Source organism: Aotus nancymaae, unplaced genomic scaffold (assembly GCF_030222135.1).
Source record: "Aotus nancymaae isolate 86718 unplaced genomic scaffold, 86718_ANA_hifiasm-v0.15.2.pri h1tg000033l, whole genome shotgun sequence".
Taxonomy (NCBI): Eukaryota; Metazoa; Chordata; class Mammalia; order Primates; family Aotidae; genus Aotus; species Aotus nancymaae.
The window spans coordinates 11,819,712-11,838,419 of record NW_026988447.1 but is presented as its reverse complement, the minus strand read 5'-3'; the positions used below and the strand labels follow the sequence as shown (position 1 = coordinate 11,838,419).

The 18,708-nt window shown below is 37.6% G+C and overlaps 1 protein-coding gene across 5 annotated transcripts in view; it reads left to right on the top strand.

Annotated features, from left to right (window-relative positions):
- The first annotated feature begins 14,716 nt into the window (after window positions 1-14,716).
- Window positions 14,717-18,708, top strand: part of GUCY1A1 (guanylate cyclase 1 soluble subunit alpha 1) — a 70,711-nt gene continuing 66,719 nt past the window's right edge. The window contains exons 1-2 of one of the 5 annotated variants that reach the window (XM_064383795.1): window positions 14,717-14,914; window positions 15,353-15,426. The gene's annotated coding sequence lies outside the window, so the exon portion shown is untranslated. Of the gene's footprint in view, window positions 14,969-15,036; window positions 15,212-15,352; window positions 15,427-18,708 lie in introns of those variants that run through there. The other 4 variants (XM_064383792.1, XM_064383793.1, XM_021666700.2 and 1 more) reach the window with 4 other exon arrangements.

Here is an 18,708-nt window from a genome sequence, read left to right as displayed (position 1 = left end):
TCCCACAGCCACAGCCAGAAGCAATATTTTACCAGCGATATGGGCATCCTTTTGCCAAGTCAAGATGACACAAAAAATTAACCATCACATCCTTGTTTACTTGCAGTTGATGAATTTTTTAAATATCATGATATTCTAACCATACAATTATATTTCCAGGGAAGAGATTGACCTTTTTAATAAAAAGGCAAACTAGATTCAGAGAAAAGGAAAAGATAAAGAATAGGTTTTATTTCCATGTTCTGAATATAGCACAAAATGAAAGGATAACATCATAAGACCGTAAATATCGCAAATGACATAATGGTTAAGGTGTCTATAACGAAACAGCCTGGGACCTTCACCAAAACCTCATGCAACACGGAGTTTACATAAAAACTGTTCAATTGTTGACAACTATGGTGTATTGTGTTGAACTGTGGCTCCCAAAAACTATTTCCATCAGGAACATCAGAATGTGACCTTATTTGGAATAAGGATCTTTGTTGCAGATTTCACTAAGGTAAGGATCTGGAGATGAAACCATCCTGGATTAAGGTGGGCCCTAAATTCAACAATGAAAGTTTATAAGAAACTTAAAAGGAGACGCTATGGAGACACAGAGGGAAAGCCATGGGAAGACAGAGGCAGAGACTAGAGTGGTGCAGCTATGAGCCAGTGAATACCAAGCAGTGCCAGCAGCACCACAAGCTAGGAAGGAGGCTCCGAATGGATTCTCCCTGAGAGTCTCCAACAGGAATCAAACCTGGAGATACCTTGATTTGAGCTTCTGAACTGTGAGAGAAGAAATTTCTGGTTTTGTTTTTTTTTTTTTTTTTTTTTTGAGATGGAGTCTCGTTCTGTCGCCAGGCTGGAGTGCAGTGGCTGCGATGTCGGCTCACTGAACCTCTGACTCCCAAATTCAAGCGATTCTCCTGTCTCAGCCTCCCGAATAGCTGGGATTACCGGCAGACGCCGCCACGCAGCTAATTTTTGTATTTTTAATAGAGACGGGATTTCACCATATTGGTCAGGCTGGGCTCGAAAAATCTCTGCTTTTTCTTAAGCCACCAAGTGCAGGGTAATTTGTTATAGTGGCCCTAAGACACTAATACAAATAGTGATTTTCATGGAATGGTTTATAGATTTAAGATTCTCTAGCAACTATCTTAAGGTGGAATGGAATATGAGTGAAGTCACATAGTCATTAAGAAAAGACCTAGACATTCATCTTGCTCTCTCTAAATATCCAAAGCAAGAGGCTGTTCTAATGGAGATTTTTCAATTATCTTAAGGCTAATGCTCATTTGATTAAATTTAGTTGACTAAGATGAATGCTAGGTATCTGAATAACTCAGTTTTGCTCCCTGTACAGCCTAAACATTTGTATGATTGTGATATCTCCCTTTTTGTGTTGTGATAAGTAAACTTGGTCTCTCCAAATGGTGAGACTCATGCTCTATGACTTTAAAAAGTCACAGCTTTCTGATAATTGCTTTATTGCCAGTAAAATAAGCATTTATGCAAACTTTCCATAATAGTGATAGCCATTTATATAGGTACTTTTGATTTTTCACTCTCAGTTTCTGACTACAGACATGGAAAATGTGCAGAAAATCTGAAATTAGGTAGAGAACACTTGAAAAAATAAGTTATAGCTTTTCCTAAAATTAACAGAAAGCATTTCTTTAATTCCTTACAGCAATTAAAAAGTAAGTAGATGAATTCCAAAGGTTTATATGACTAGTCAATTTACTGGAAATTTAAATAATCCCCAAGAGACTTCAACTGTAACAAGGTACAATGATTTAGAAGGGTTTATTCCACTTAGTTATGAAATAAAACCCAGGTTAAAATTAGCAGGATCTAAAAATAAACTTTATACTGAAACACTGAAAATAAAATTTAGATTAAGTTATGAATCTTATTTTAATTAATATTTTATCAACTCAAGTTAGAGTTGCCTGTTCTTTTACCGAAATAGAACATTTTTAAAGGAATGCAAAAGTAAATTTAAAATATGCTGCTTCTTGAATTAATGTTCATAATAGTCACTGTTACTCGAGCTGTTCTTTCCCCTCTGAAAGAGACGTATTAAAAATGTACGAAGTCTGTATATTCATTCTGTGTAGCTGAAAGAATGTTTGTTGGAAGAATTGCCTACCTGTGAAAAGATTGAATTATAAGACAAGTTTTACCCCATACATTGTTTTCTTTTTTGATTTACTCATCTGCACTCCAAAAATGAAACAAACATTATTTGTAGAAGGAAAGCAGATAGCTGATGAGAAAAAAAAGTTTCCTCTGCTTCAGTATGATTAAAATAGGTAATATCAACAGATAGCTCATTAAAAGTGCCTGGACACTGGCCATTTACTTTCCATGGCCCATAAGCTAAAATTATTGTTCTGTAAAAGGAATACAAATAAGATTGGAAGTCTCAGTCTGTTCTTACATCTGTAATCTCTGACTTAGATGACAAACTTCAAGAAAAGCAGGTATGAAATATTGGGGCTTCTTAATATCATTTGTTGAATTATCAAAGAAACACAAAACCACTATTTAAATTTATGGATACAGTCGTGTTTTCTTATAAGCTTTTTCCTTGTCTTCTTGGTTCCGTTTATTCTAATCACCTAACTTAATTATTTGTGGCCTTTAAGTAGTTCTTGATTTTTGTTTGTTTATGTTCATCGTTGGTATTGTTTGACAGGTTTCTAATACAGTAAGAATTTTACCCTTTTCCTCCTAAAATACATCATGAGACTTTAAAAAGAATCTGAACCAAGCACAAAACATCTGATTTTCTGAAATTTGAAGATATCAATCTTAGAAAACTTTAGTAAATACAATCATACCCTCAAATCTTATTCTGTAGTCACCAGATCACCCCTCACACTTCCCTTCCACACATTCCACAAATCTTAATATTAGGAACTCCTACCATGTGTCAGTCACTACGCTGGGATGCTGTCACTATGCTGACACTATTCCAGACACTATCCCAGGCACTATCCCAGACACTATCCCAGTCACTATCCTGACACTATCCCAGTCATTATGCTGACACTATCCCAGTCACTATGCTGACACTATCCCAGTCACTATGCTGACACTATTCCAGACACTATCCCAGTCACTATCCTGACACTATCCCAGTCACTATACTGACACCATCCCAGTCACTATGCTGACACTATTCCAGACACTATCCCAGTCACTATCCTGACACCATCCCAGTCACTATGCTGACACTATCCCAGTCACTATGCTGACATTATCCCAGTCACTATGCTGACACTATTCCAGACACTATCCCAGTCACTATCCTGACACTATCCCAGTCATTATGCTGACACTATCCCAGTCACTATGCTGACACTATTCTAGACACTATCCCAGTCACTATCCTGACACCATCCCAGTCACTATGCTGGGATACTTAGCCTCTCTGAGCTTCAATTTCCTAATCTGTAAAATTAGGCTATTTATGCTTCTATTTGAAAAATTACTAGACAGCACTGAATTCTCAATTCAAACATCATCACCTCTCAAAGTTATTCATGGCCCTTTGTGGGTTCCCAAAGCACCCTCTGAGCATTTCTATGATATGTGCTGCAATTATTTTTCAAATTGCCTGTCCACCTCTAGACTATGAACTCCTAGGGAACCATGATTAGGTAACAGTTTTTTAAAAATCCCCAATGGTTAGGTTAACAGATAAAGAATAAAATCATCGAATCAAGTGAAGGAAAGACTGACTAGATAAATCAATATTCATTCATGATATCCATATAATTAATGACATTAATTCATCTCATGAAAAGGTAGAATATTTAAGTGTGTGAAATTAATAAATAAATATACAACATATATGATTAAATTAATATTCATACCACTCAAATTAAACTTACCTAATTAAATCATAAAGAAATGGCAATAGAACTCTTTCCTCTCAATGCCAACTCTATCTCTACATTATTCATTAGTCTTCTTTATTTCTAATATTATCTCTCTATGCCTCAAACTTCTGGTTAACTCAAAGCCAGAGAATATATTCACAACTTAGATGTGAAAATTTAATACTCTGTAATAAATATATTGTATGGACTAATTGTACAAAAACAAACTTTTGCATTATTTGCAATGTATTTTCCATCTTTGCTGTTGTATCAGATTGCCTGTTAGCAATTTTGCATCATTCTTGCCTTTTTCTATACTTCTTTTTTTCTGCACTTTCTTTTGCAATGCAAGTAGGGAGGATGGAAAGAACAGTTCCCAGAATCCTCCACCAACAGGATTTAATTTGGATTCAGAATTCATGTCAGATTTGGATGACAGAGAACAGGAGAAGTACTGTTCTCCTCTGGCAGCAGCAGACACCTGCAGGGGCAGCGGGCCTTGTTGAGATCTGTATCAACCTCATGCCTGCTGCAGGCAGCTGACATCCTCAAGGGTATTTTCCTCCTGGGATCCCTACATCCCTTCCCAAGGTCTTTCAGTAGTTCTATTAGCATCCCTTTCTGTTCCTAAAGTGATTTCTGTTTCCCTAAAGAAAATGAAATCTGATACAGTGGTTGTAACAAAACTTAAATATTTCATACTTGAGAGATTTGAGAAATAACAACGTATTGGCTGCACAGCTGACCTTCCCTACTCTCCCTACCTTAACCGCCTCCCACCAACCATCCTTCTCTGCTCTATTTTTCTCCACAGCACATATTGCCATCTGACATCCTGATATTTTATTTGTTAATCTTTTCAATGGTCTGTTATGTCATTGTGGAATGCCACGACAATAGGGATCCTTGTTTGTTCCCCAGTTTACAGAATAGTGCTTGGTATATGATTGTTATTCAATACAAGTATTTGAATGAATGAATGAATGAATGAATCTGACAAAAGTGTATTTTCCCTCTTTTTGAATGCCAGTATACAGATAAAAGGGGGCTCTAATTATCATATGGAAAATCAGAGCATGCATACTTTACTTTTAAATAAGTCCTTGCCTTATCTGCCTGCCACTCCAACTGCGTTCTTTCATTGTCCTATTATGACCACCATAATGCAAAAAGTCTTTAACTGGTTTGAAAAGGATAAGAATCAGCCCAGCACTGAGTATTTTTGTCCATGTTTTCTCATTAAATTCTATAGTTTCTTGTAATTTAATCAAGATGAATTCAAGGTTGAGATTCTTAATTTTGATATTTCAGGTGCATAATCTCACCATAAGAAGCTTTTCTTCAAATGAATTAGAAAAACACTAATACCTCAACCAAGGGCAAAGGACATCAACTGACAGTCCAAAAAATATGGGGTTTTGGTAATAGTAATGACTAAATAAACATGTACGATATTAAAAATCACTGGTGAAAGAAATACACTTTGAGATTCACTTTTAATGCAAAATATCAAACATAAATCTTTAATAAAAATAATAGCAAGTATGTAATTCATTCTTTACACAAAACAGATAAGATTATAAATTGATTAAAATAGTGAATGATCTGGCAAGTGGTTTAGTCACAATTAAATAACTCATTCCACTGAAACCTAAACTCTTGGGAACATATCAAAGAAAAATGTAGGACATGAACTATTTACAAAGTTGTTCATCTGTTTTTAATTATGTGTTGCAAATAACTTCATTTGGTTTGTAGCTTTTTGCTTTATTCTTTTTGAGGAAAGGAAGTACTTAAATTAAAAATAGTCAAAGTTTATCACTCTATTTCTTTGTTTACATTTGACCTAAACATGTTACATATTTGCTGTTTTTTTCCTCACTGTTCTCTCTTGGCACTCCGCTCTCCTGACTGGAAATAGTTCTTTCTGTACTACATCTTTAGAAATTATTTTGTAGGAGGTATGTTGGTTTTAAAATCTCAAAGAATACCTTCTTTCCATCCCCACCAACCAATTCTTCAAAGTCAATTTTGCTGAATATAAAATTCTAAAGAGAGTAATTTTTCTCTCAGCATTTCTTGCACTATGAAGATTGTCTGTTTACTTCTATCTTTAATTATTTCTGTTATGCAGTTAGCAAAGTTGATAGTCAATCTAACCGTCATTCCACTGTAGGTGATCTGATTTTCTCTCTGGCTGCTTTTAAGATTTCTTTATCTTTGGTTTGGTCTTTTTACCAAATGTATTTATAAGTGGATTTTAGGTATTTTAAAATGTATTTAAATGTTTAAATGTTGGGCTAAGCAGAGGATGGGTGACTGAATTAAATTCTGGAAACTCTTAATCACTATCACTTTGAATATTGCCTTTCCACCGAATTGCTATTCTCTTCTTATAGTACCCTTCAAACTTCTTAACCTATCCTTCATATTTTCATTCACCTTTTGTCTAAATTCAGTATTATTTTATATATATATATATCTATATATATTTTCCAGTTCATTAATTTTCTCTTTAGTTTCGTCTAATTTATTTAATACATTCATGAAACTTTCTTTCCAATTATTGTGTTTTAATTTCTGGGAGCTCTTTTTGGTTTAGTTACATGTTTGGTTTCTTTGTTATACTATAAATACATTTTATTTAAAAATATATACATATATAACCTGTATTTTACATTCCGTTTTGAATAATTTCTGCTTTTACAGTCCTTGTTGGTCTGACTTAATTTCTTCAGTTCTGCTTTCTGATTTATGGTAGCTTTTTTTCTTCATGTATTTGCTAACTTCCTATTACAGACTCCTTTTCCCTGACTCTTATTTGTAGTGATTATTTGAAGCTTATCTTTAAAGTATATTTTACTAGTGAGGATTTATGTTTGCTTCTGCCTGGCTCCTGGGGCATTCTCAACACATGACCACTTCAAACACAGTTTCTGCCATGGGATTTTCAAGCCACAAAGTTAGTATAAATTTCCAGTCACAAATTGTATAAGTAGAGGCTTGTGATCAAGAATTTTCAGTAGAGACGTGTTTTTCCCCTGCTCCATTATGAGCAAATACTTAGAGACAAGACACTTTTTGTGAAAACACTCTCCTCTCCCATCCGAGGTTTCTATTAGTGTGCTGTCATTTTCGACTTGCACAGCTAGTTTTGTCTTCTGTCTCCCTTGCACATATCACCCGATAACCTAGGCTCTAAGCCCACCAGCTATAAGTAGCTGACCTCAGGGCAATTGCCGGATACCATGCTTGCTTACCAATGGCACCTTTTCTCCTTGTTTCTGGTCTCAGCTCATTACCTTTTCTGAACAGTCAGCCTGGTTAAGCCTTAAAAGCATATTTAAATTTTTATTCAGCCTTGTCAGCTTTTCAGCACTGGGAAGGGTTTCTCTGCACATCTTCCATAGTGTTGGAAAGGGAAAGCTCCTTGCATTAATTTTACAATGAGACCAAAATAGAATACCCTAAAAAGTAAGTAATAAGAAAGATTTGGTAAGACGTTATTTCTCTTAGGTAATATTGTCAACTGTTTAAACAAAGTATTTTATAAATATGAGAGCGGCAGCCATAGCTGTCATTTTCATAAAATAAGATTTCAACAAGCCTGCCTCTGCATAATTTGCCTTTTCTCTATGTCAAAACAAAGTTCTCTTTACTTTCAGACTTGAATCAGTTTCTTTTTTTAAACCATGGCTCAGGATATGCCTTTTGGCCCTGTCTGGTGAGACTATCATTTAAGAGTATCTCGGTCTTTTTGGCTGCCTTATACAGTTCTGAGATCTATGTACTTCACTTTTTCCAGGAGGAGAAGCATGCATGAAACACATTTAGGAGCTAGGTTCAAAGAAAAACATCTTGACTTCAGAGGCACAGTGAGAATCAAAAGTAAAACTCATACCCATTCATTAGATGTTTCTGATACAGTTACATTAGCTCATTAATATAAAACATCCCCAGTGAATGAGTGTCCTGTGTAAGAATAATGAAAATGTCCTGGTCTTATTTCTACAGGACAGCTTAATTAGTAACATATTATTTTTTTCATACCATATTTTGCAGCTTTAAATTATAAAAGTATAATCTAAGAAGCAGAAAATGTTTTATCTCATAATATTTTTAAAGAGAGAGGGCACTTTAGCGACTAAAGTCTACTTTTTAAAAAACAATTCTTTGAAAGTTTACAAACTGTCTTTTTATACAGATGGCTCTCTCTTTTCTGTAGATCAGAAGCTCATACTACTCTGGAATATTTCTTAAAATATAAGGGCTCATGCTCATAATCTCCACAATGAGAAAAATACCTCCTCTATAATAATTTTGAGTAAATGTGCTCTTCTAAATGTGATGTTCTATTAAGGCTGTTTTTTTTAACTCTATTTCAACTCAGCTATGTGAGACCCCCTGAAATAGCAGACAGCCATATGGTTGAGGAAGATGCTTCAGAGCCTCGATTTCAGGAGCTTTGGGGTTGTTAATGTGTCCAGTGTCTAAAAATAGAAGATGTTAAAAATTTTCAACTCTTTATAAAAGGCATTCATTTAATCAACAATTATTTTTGACTAGGCTTTACTATGAAAGGAAGCAGGAATAAGACAACTTTTGTTACATTTGAAGAATTGGGAGAAAATCTCCTAAGTATATTTTCCTTAATATTTTCTTTTATACGTAACTTTACTGGATATATTTCCAATGCTTTGCTGACCTACTTCCGTAAATTTCTCTCTCCTTCCCTTCCTCTCTCCTTCCCTACTTTTCTTTCCTCCTCCTTTTCTGCAAATGCGTAATTAAATGAAAAGACAAGACACCTATGTAGTTAGCCATTCTATTAGGAAATCAAGCTATTGAAACTCATATTCTCCACTAGTCATTTGGGAACTGAAACTAATGTCAAGCAAAGACATCAAGAGAATAGAAACTGTTTGATGTGCTAATGTTGAAAACTCAAACCTATTACATAATGGCATCACCAATGTGCAAATGCCCAAAGACTTCTTCAGTACGATTACAACCTTGACATTCTTAGTGTTTGTGTGATCCTCAGCTCTCAGAATTGTCTACAGATGCTTGTTAAAATACAGGTTAATGGAGCCTACTCAAAGAATATGACATAATAAATCTGAACTGACAATCTTTATTTTGATCATTCACAAGCTCCTGTCAGAGTAACCAGAGTTATTAATACTCCAGGGTTATAAGCCAGACTGCCTGAGTTTGAGTCCTATTTTGCTACTTCCTTGCTGTGTGATTTTGGGAAAGATGCTTAATCTTCCTATACCTTAATTTTCTCATCTGTAAAGCTGACATGATAATAATGCTAACCTTCAAAGGGTTTTTAGGGGAAACAGATAACGTAACGCATACAAAGTGCTTAGAATAATGCCTGGTGCATAATTATCATCCTATTATGTTAACTATTATGATTAATGATGATTCTCTCTTAACAATTAAAATGTTAGAACAACAGCAAAGAGATTATTGGTCCTTATTTCGATAATTTTTTTTGGTTGATTGACACCAGGTATTAGTTTTCTATGTAAAAAAAAAAAAATAGTAAAGTCAAAGACTCTTAAAACACAGACTCTGTCTTCAAATGGCCAACTATTTTGGAAAGTCTAGATATTTCATAAGAATTAAGATAGGGAATGGGAACTGAGCTAGAGGAAAAAAACAATATTGAAAACAGAATGTTGTTGAACGAACTTCGAATGAGAGCTTAACTGTACTATCTTTAATGGACTTTTTTTTTTTTAACAGATATCATTTCTTTGTTTGGCTGAAGCTTTCTTTTGAAACTGATCAACTTGTTTGAGATATTTTGTGCTGAAATATCTTGAGTTACACTCAAAAAGGCCTTTGAAAAAGTTTCACAAACGTTTATTTTGCAATAGCCATTAATGCATTCATCTTACTTTTTTATATGCTGCTGTATCCACACTCTATTTTTTCAATGTTCCAAAATTAATGAATTTGTAAGTTACCTCTATGGTGGAGTCTTTTTGAAAGAGCATTAAATATGTCGGGGCCTACAGAGTACCATTTTATTTTCATTCAAAATGCATACAATTTATGGAATACCAGTGCCTACGCAATATCAGGGTTAACTATTGGCAACTGAAAGAGTCAGTATAACTAGTATTTTAACAATAAGTAAAACAAATAGAGTCTCCTGTATCTAGACATGTAGGAGCCTTTTCAAATATGAGAACTGATAAAATCTCTCAGTCTTGAAAAGTAAAAAGACATGTTTACCATAACAAAGGATTACATAGCATAACTTGCAGTCTGGATAGGTTGGGGATTTCCCCAATAAAGCTCTGGTTCCTTTTTGGCTTAACAGTTCTTCCTTCAATCTTTCTCTTTTTCTCACATTTGACAATAAATAGCAAGACAAAATTAGGCCGTGACTTCACCATTTTGCTTAGAAATCTTCTCAGTTAAATATCCAAGATCAGTATTTCCACATATCTGTGGGACACAAATCAGCTAAGCTTTCTGCCACCATATACTGATATATTAGTCTGTTGTCATACTGCTGATAAAGACATACTGCTGATGGGTAATTTCTAAAGAAAAAGAGGCTTCATGGACTCACGGTTCCACATGGCTGGGGAGGCCTCACAATCATGGCGGAAGATGAAGGAAGAGCAAAACCACATCTTACAAGGCAACAGGCAAGACAGCTTGTACAGGGGAACTCCCATTTATAAAGCCACCAGATCTCATAAGACTTATTCACTACCACGAAAACAGAATGGGAGAAATCAACCCCATGATCAACCCCAGGTGAATTACCTTCACCTGGCCCTGCCCTTAACATGTGGGTATTGTTAAAACTGGAGGTGAGATTTAGATGGGGACACAGTCAAACCTTATCAACTGAGGATATCATTTCCTACAATTTCCAATAATACTTTCTTCCTTTCCATCTGTATCCTGTTCAGTAGCACTTTTAATGTCCATATTTGTACCAGCAGTTTGTTCATGATGATTTGTGTATTCCCTAAGATGATACAGATGTTCTCTACCATGCCTCTTACTTTCTTCTGAGGCTTCACTAGCAGAGTTGACATCCATATTTCTACTAACAATGTGTTCAAGGCAGTCTCGGTTTTTAAAATGCTGACTCCACACAATTCTTCCAGTCTTTGCCATTGCCCAACATCTAAGACCCTTTGACATTTAGTGTCCTATTACTATTGCAACAAATTACCCCCCAAACTTAGTGCTTAAAACAACACACATTTATTAGCTTATATTTGTGGAAGTCTGAAGTTTGAAATGAGTCTCATTACACTAAAACCTAGGTGACGACAGGGCTACTTTCTGTTCTGGAGACTCTAAGGAGGGAAAATTTTCTAGCCTTAATTATCTTCTTGAGGCTGCACACATTCCTGGCTAAGCCCCTTTCTATTTTTTTTTTTTTTTTTTTTTCATTTAGACAGAGTCTGGCTCTTGTCACCCAGGCTGGAGTGCAATGATATAATCTAGGCTCACTGCAACTTCCACCTCCCAGATTCAAGCGATTCTCCTGCCCCAGCCTCCTGAGTAGCTGAGATCATGGGTGCCTGCCACCACACCTGGTTAATTTTTTGCATTTTGTAGAGACAGAGTTTCACCATGTTGGTCAGGCTGGTCTTGAACTCCTGACCTCAAGTGATCCACCTCCCTCAGCCTCCAAAAGTGCTGGGATTACAGGCATGAACAACCACACTTGGCCCCTTTTCTATTTTCAAAGCCAGCAACTGCTGAGCAAATCTTTCTAACATAGCATCACTCCAACTCTGACTCTATTGCTTTAATCTTTCTTTTATAAGGACCCTTTTGATTACTTTGGGTTCACCCACCTAATCTGGAATATTCTTCCCATCTCAAGACCAGCTGATTAGTAACCCTAATTCCATCTGCATCCTTACTTCTCCCTTGCCATGTAATATTGCATATTCACAGGTTCCAAGGATTAGCAAGTTGACATCTTTGGAGTGCCATTATTCTGCCTACCACTGTATTTACTTCTCATAAACACCAACTCCTTGATATCGTGGACAACATTTCTGTTACCATCAGAATCTCTTCTAGTCCAGGCTACTTCATGAATGTCTATACCAGGACTAGAAATGTATGGACGCCAATCTAATATGATCTAGTTTTTCTAACTAAACCTTTATATTCGTACAAAGGAAACATTTTGGAGTGTTTGCATCATCTTACTGCAAGTTACCAGTATAAAATTTATCTAATCAGGTACATTAAAACAAATTGAAAATGAATAATACTAAGAAAAGGAGGAAATAAAAAGACAGAAGTTTATCTTAATTTTCTGTGTTTGAGAGGTTATCCTAATTTGGTAAATAGTACAATCTATGGTTTGTTTGTTTGCTAAAAATAAAACAAAGATCTGCCCCTGACATATATGTAACACTTCTCTCATTTCTACCCTTTTGCCATTCTCTCTCTCTCTTAATTCCCTCTGGTTTATGAATTTATTATGGTCCACAAAGTCAGTAGAGATGAAATCATTAGTCCCATTACTTTATTTGAACTGACATGGCCGTGGTAACCCAGAAAAATAAAGACACTCATTCTAAAAATCTCTGGATTTAGGAAGATTCATATAATGTGTTTTGAGGTTTATCATACTTAACACCTTGATAGTAGATCAGTGCTTTTCAAACTTTAATGTGCATGGACATCACTTGGGGATTCTGTTAAATGGATATTCTAATTCAATTGATTTGGAGAGGGGCCTGAACTTCTGTATTTCTAACAAGATTGCAGGTTATGGGATACTGCTGATAGAGAAACCATACTCTGAGTAGCAAGGATTTAGATACTATCTCTAGTTGCTACTGTCATTTCATTTGCAAGTGTGAAATTAATGTACATTTAAATGCTTTTGTATTGTTGTCAATTGTGGGTTGTAGGTACAAGAAACACAAAGCATCTTAAGAGGAAATGAAAATATCTTGAGCTTTTCTGCCAGCGCCAACATGGCTAGGAAGATTGCTTTACACTGAATAATTTTCCTTGTTAACACTTTTATTAAGTTGTCATGACAACTTTCTTATTCTCAATAAAGTGGAGGAAAGTAGGTTTTAACCCATAAGTCAACTATAAGAAAGAAGAATGGACCTGGAAGAGGACAAAATATTCAGGTATTCATTCATCCACTCAGAGTCATTTTAGCGAATCCCGTTATGAACCATGTTCGTTGCTAGGAAATTAGGCTGTGAAGATTAGTACTTCCCTAACATCAAGGAACTCTTGTTACTTTTTTAGCACATATCAAACATCCAGATTACAGAGTGTCCTTTGTAATCACCTTTTGGTGGTTCTAGCCACCGTTATGCTTAGATTGGTTGCTTACTCTTCTTACCCATTGTCTGACAGGCACAAAGTGTAGAGGAGGAAGAAGACAAGACACTCTCCAGTTGAGAGTCTACCCCTGATAAAGCTGAGTAGCTCCTGGCAGAATGGACTGGGGTTAAATGCAATATTAATCAAGGAGTTTGGTGTGCTATAAAACTTGAGAATGGTAAAAGTCAAAATTAAGGGTTAAACAAGTCATGTTCCAGAATGAAAGGAATATTGGTAATGGTATCAGCAGCAGAAGGTAACAACAGCCAAGTCTTTATACAAGCCTGAAACTCATGACAACCGCGGATCAGGCATCTGAACCCGACCTATCTTTCTACCGTATCTTCCTACAAGTTTCTTTATGTACTTTTTATTTCTACCGGATGGTACTGCTCTTTGTGTCTTGAATAGCAGTGCCATGCCTTTTCAACCTCTGTGTTTGCTCACAAGTTTTCCTCTGTCAGAAAAAAGTAAAAACACCAAAAAAACTTCCTCTATTTTATCTTTTTCCAAATATGAGCAATCCTCCAAGACCTATCTCTAATACTGTTCTTTTATGAAACCTGTCAGACAATATCTCATTTTCTTCTGAATATTCATAGCATTTAATTTACTTAAAATAGTATGACTTCCCTCTTCCTTTTACTTATGAATTACTGTATATTTTCTTAAAGTTTCCTTCTACATCTGAAGTTCTAAATATTCTTAGCACAAATGCCCTGCTGATCTAAGAGAGTATCATGGGTTAAATGCAGCGGAAGAGAAGTTTCTGAGATGGCAGGAGGGCAAATGTTTCTGTGGCTACCTGTGCTTACATAGCTGATTTTCTTAACTGTTCCTGACTTACTTAAATATATTTGTTTTCCTGATTCTGATTAATATTCGCCATGAGGCAAGCACGGCAGGCAAGACTAGGAGAAAGTTTGCAAATGTGATGAGCTTAAAATGGGGCCACATTAGTTGGTGGATTTGGGGAACATATAAAAGAGGAAGATAGCCATGAATTGAATTGAATTGAAGAGGGATCACATAAAGATCATGATTAATTGTTAATTCACAATGGAACAGCATGATAGGGTTTTTTTTTTTTAAGTCAGAAAGGTGACTAAAAGCATAATATCACAACACACACATAGGTAACAAATAGAACGAAGTGCACCGAGCCAAGCAGAAGCCAGACTTAACTCAAAAGATGTAAAATCTCTGTAACCATAGAATTGCTTCTGCAAATAAGTATATTGGCTTCAAATCTGAAAACTAGCACAAGAAAATCATCAGCGCAGATGTCAACTTCCCGGCAGAAATGTTGGAGTTTTTAACTGTGGAAAAACTGCAGTGTTTCCGAACAGTGCATAGAGAAGAAGACATGTTTTTGTTTTTAAGTGGGCCAAATTCTCTTGGAGTCTTCTCCAACTTTTTCTTTTCTCTCTCTCTCTCTTTTTTTTTTTGTCCCCTGCCCCTAGGTCTCAGTATCCACACAGTAATTTCTGGGATGGCGATTGGGCGGCTGCAGAGACCAGGACTCTGTTCCCCTGCCCTATTCTGAGCCTAGTGGGTGGGACACAGCGCAGAGTCAGTTTTCCAGAAGCAGGTTTTAGTGCAGAGTTTTCCTACACTTTTCCTGCGCTAGAGCAGCGAGCAGCCTGGAGCAGACCCAGGGGAAGGACACCTGCGGGGTAAGGAGCACCTGGAGCAGCCTAGGGACCCCAGCCCAGCGTGATCTCACCATGGTGCGTTTTGGCTGCTACTTTCTTTTTCAGTCTTTCGGTGCAGAGAAGGGGAGGAGACGGGGAGAGGTCTGAAAAAATCGAATGCCATAGCGAAAGGAACTGCAAGGGTTTCTTTGGGGTGATCAAAGAGGGCGATACAGACAGACACAGAGAGACAAAGGCAGGGGCGGACTGAGGGTCTGGGAGCCACGCGGTCGACACCGTTTCCGAGGCACGCCGCGTCCCGCCCAGCCTGTTGAGCAGGTAGACACGAGCGACCCGAGCGTAAGCGCCGCTGCCGCGAGTTCCCAGGGTGCACACACGCGGGGACCGACAGGTGCCACTGCAGGGTCCCATCTCCCGCTCACCGCCTGCCACCCCTGACGCCTCTTTCTCCCTTCGCAGTGCGGATTTGCGAGGCGCGCCCTGGAGCTGCTAGAGATCCGGAAGCACAGCCCCGAGGTGTGCGAAGCCACCAAGTAAGTGGTCGCTGCGTCCCCACGCGGGTCGGGGCTCTTCAGTCAGGCGGTTCCCTCTTCCGGGACCCCCTTCTTGGGCTGGGCCTCCTTCCTCTCCTGGGAAACCTTCCCTAAGCTCCCAATGTGCCCAGCCCTGGGGAGCCAGGGCCCGGTTCCCACGCTGGGGAGGAGCGAGAGGAAAAGAGACGACGCCCCGAGGGCCGGCCCAGGGCCCGGGGGACCCGCGGCGCCCGAGGGAGGAGCACTGACTGGGGTGGGCTCCGGGCAGCGACGCGCCGGCGGCTCTGCTCGCTGGGCCGGGCCGTGAGAACGCGCGGGGCGCGCCGGGGCCGCTGCTCTCCCACGGCCGGGGCGCCCGGGCCGCAGAGCCCGCCAGCCCTGTGCAGCGCCGCGGCCTCCGGCGCGCGGGCAAGCGAGCGAGCGGGGGCAGGCGAGCGAGCGGGCGCAGCCGGGGAATGCCTGGACCCGGGGGGCAGCGGGGCTGGAGGCGGCGGCGGGCTTCAGGACAACTTCACCCGGCGGGCTGCGGCTCGGGTAAGCGGCGCGTGCTCCCCACGCAAACCCTGCGATCTCTGGGCTGCCCAGAGAAGGCAGCCGGCTAACTTCCAGCGACTGCCCAGCGGCTCCACGAGGTGTGCGCGTGTGTGCGAGACAGAATCATTTACTGCTTAGCAGTCCCATTTCTGCTTTCGTTAGGACTGAGGCTCTAGGAGAAACGGTGAGCAGGGGCCACCTGGGTCTCCGGTCAGGCTGCACCCCGTCGCCCGAGCTGCCTGCCAGTGACGATGGTGTGAGGGGCTGCGTTGCAATGTGGTCATGTGATTTCAGGCTATGGATTTCGTACGTCTTTCTTTGCTCACTGATTTTCACATGGTTATTCTTTCATTGTGCACTCGATAAACAGTTTACATCTTCTGAAGTAAGCCAGAAGATCGTAAGGCTCACTTAACGATGACTGGTGGAAGGCATCTTGAATTCGAACCTATGGAAACAGTGCTGGGTTGTAAATAGGGCAGATTTTTTTTCTTTCATTTGAACTTCATTTATTACATATCAATAGTGATGTTTTAGGATCAGTCCTCCTATGGTGATTTCACCAAATGCCTATTTAATGAATTTTTTATTTGATTTTATTACATCTCTACCACTTACTACAACGGTCTTTGTAGGAACGTCAAACTTTCCTGTTACATATAGGTAAGGGTTGAAGCCCTTAATTATGTAAATTTTTATATCTTGGTTCATAGTGTAGAAGTGCTCTGTTGCTTTTCCTAAAATGGCTATACGTATTTTTTTTTCTTTAAGAGTGATTATTTCTTTAAGAGTGATTATCAGTATACTGAGACAGGTGCCGTATTATGCACAGTGGTAAAAAATCAACGCGTTATGATAGCAACGATGTGACCAAAATAAGCAACACTTGATTTGTCCGAAAGTTATATGTATAAACTTTATTATTCCTTCAGTAGAAGTTGTCTATACACTCTATGCTTTGCTCAGCCTGAACAACTGGATCTGTGGATCTTCTTCTGGGGGTCTGCAGTCCCTAAAATTGTACTTAAACGTTAGAGTTGCTGCATTTTAAAGGAGTCAGTACAGAGTCAAATATCAAATGACACAAAATTAAGGACCACAGGGTAAAACCACGTGGTTTTTCTTGTCAAAACAACAGGCTCTCTACATAGAGCCTGCAGACATAGGCCAGCAGAAAAATTCTAGAACAATTAAATGGTGCTGCAATAATTAAACATTTCACAAGACCAGATGCATGCATTTTAATGTATTAGGAAATAGGTCTGTGAAGTTTATTTAGTAGAATTTTGTAGTGAATAGATGGGTATCTTATATCTATTCTTGTATTTTAAGATCTCTATTAAAAGACAGAAAATAAAAATTATATTTTTGTCTTTGAAATCCAATCAACATATAAAGTACTTATGCTTGACATGGTGTCTCAAAGTGTATGAAATATAAGTAGCCCCTTAAAGGTCTTGCTTCTAGATATTCAGGTATTAAATAACATGATTAAAATAGTTTTCTGTCATTCAGAGAAAGAAGAAGGAAATATAAAATCATTTTATTTATTTATGGCAATCCCAAAGACAAAAGAAGTGTGAAAAACTTCACAATGCTTAGTCCTTATAACTCTTAAAACTATGGCTTGTTAAGTGATTTTTCTTAAGACATTTTGAGAAGCTATTTTAATATTTCACTACAAACAAGTGATAATATTAAAATTAAAGTGTATCTATTACAAACACATCAATAAACTATTTTGTGACCTAATTTTAAGAATTTTGTCATGGATATTTTTCAACTAAACTTGAAAAAAATCAAACCTTTATCTAACATCACTTTTATTGACACATTGCAATATTGTATAACTTTGAATTTTTTCAGAAACTATACATGGGAAATTAAAGCCTGCGTTTACATTTGCTAACAGTTAATGATTGTGGACTGAGGAGAATATTTCTTTTTTAACAGGTTACTTTAAAATAACATGTTATATACCCCCATAATTTCTAATTTACCTTTTTTCAGAAATAAATATCAAATTAACCATCAGAACCAATCTCAACAAGTAAGGGGAAATGGAAAGGTAAGGCAGTATTTCAATAAAACAAGTCAAAAGGTATGTCCATTGATAGGAAAAAGATTTTGGAGGAAGTGGTTATTCAGAATGACTTTTTCTATGTCAGATTCACTAAGAAGTTGCTTGGCTTTTATTTGTGAGACTAGTCCATTTTGATGGCACTGGTTTTTATACTGGTTAATTAAAAATATTTACCCAAGCCACTTTTCTTAAACATTTATATTTATTACTTTTTGCACATTAGTAAAAACAAATATTTCTTTCAAAAGTATCAATAATTAAAAATATTTTTGTCTCTTGGCCATCTACATTGATTCTGCAATAGTTTGTTTTGGGTGTCTACATCTTGACTTGATACAAGAGCTTTTGTCAGTGATTAGTTACTTGGGGTGAAGTGAATTTCCTGGGATTGATTTACTTGGGGTAAAATAAATTTCCTGGCTATCCTGAATCATATCTGCTTCTTTAATTTTTTTCAGAACATTTTGAAATGTCTTACCTAACATATATATACATATATATATATATATAATGTTACCTAACATAATATATATATATATATTATTCGGCCCTGGATTCAGGTCAATAGGCTTCATCTTCCAAGCCCACAGAAGAGAGAATGGCTACATCTTAAAACTTGAGATCCTCTGGAACAGGTTCTTCCTTGACACAAGAATGTGCCTCAC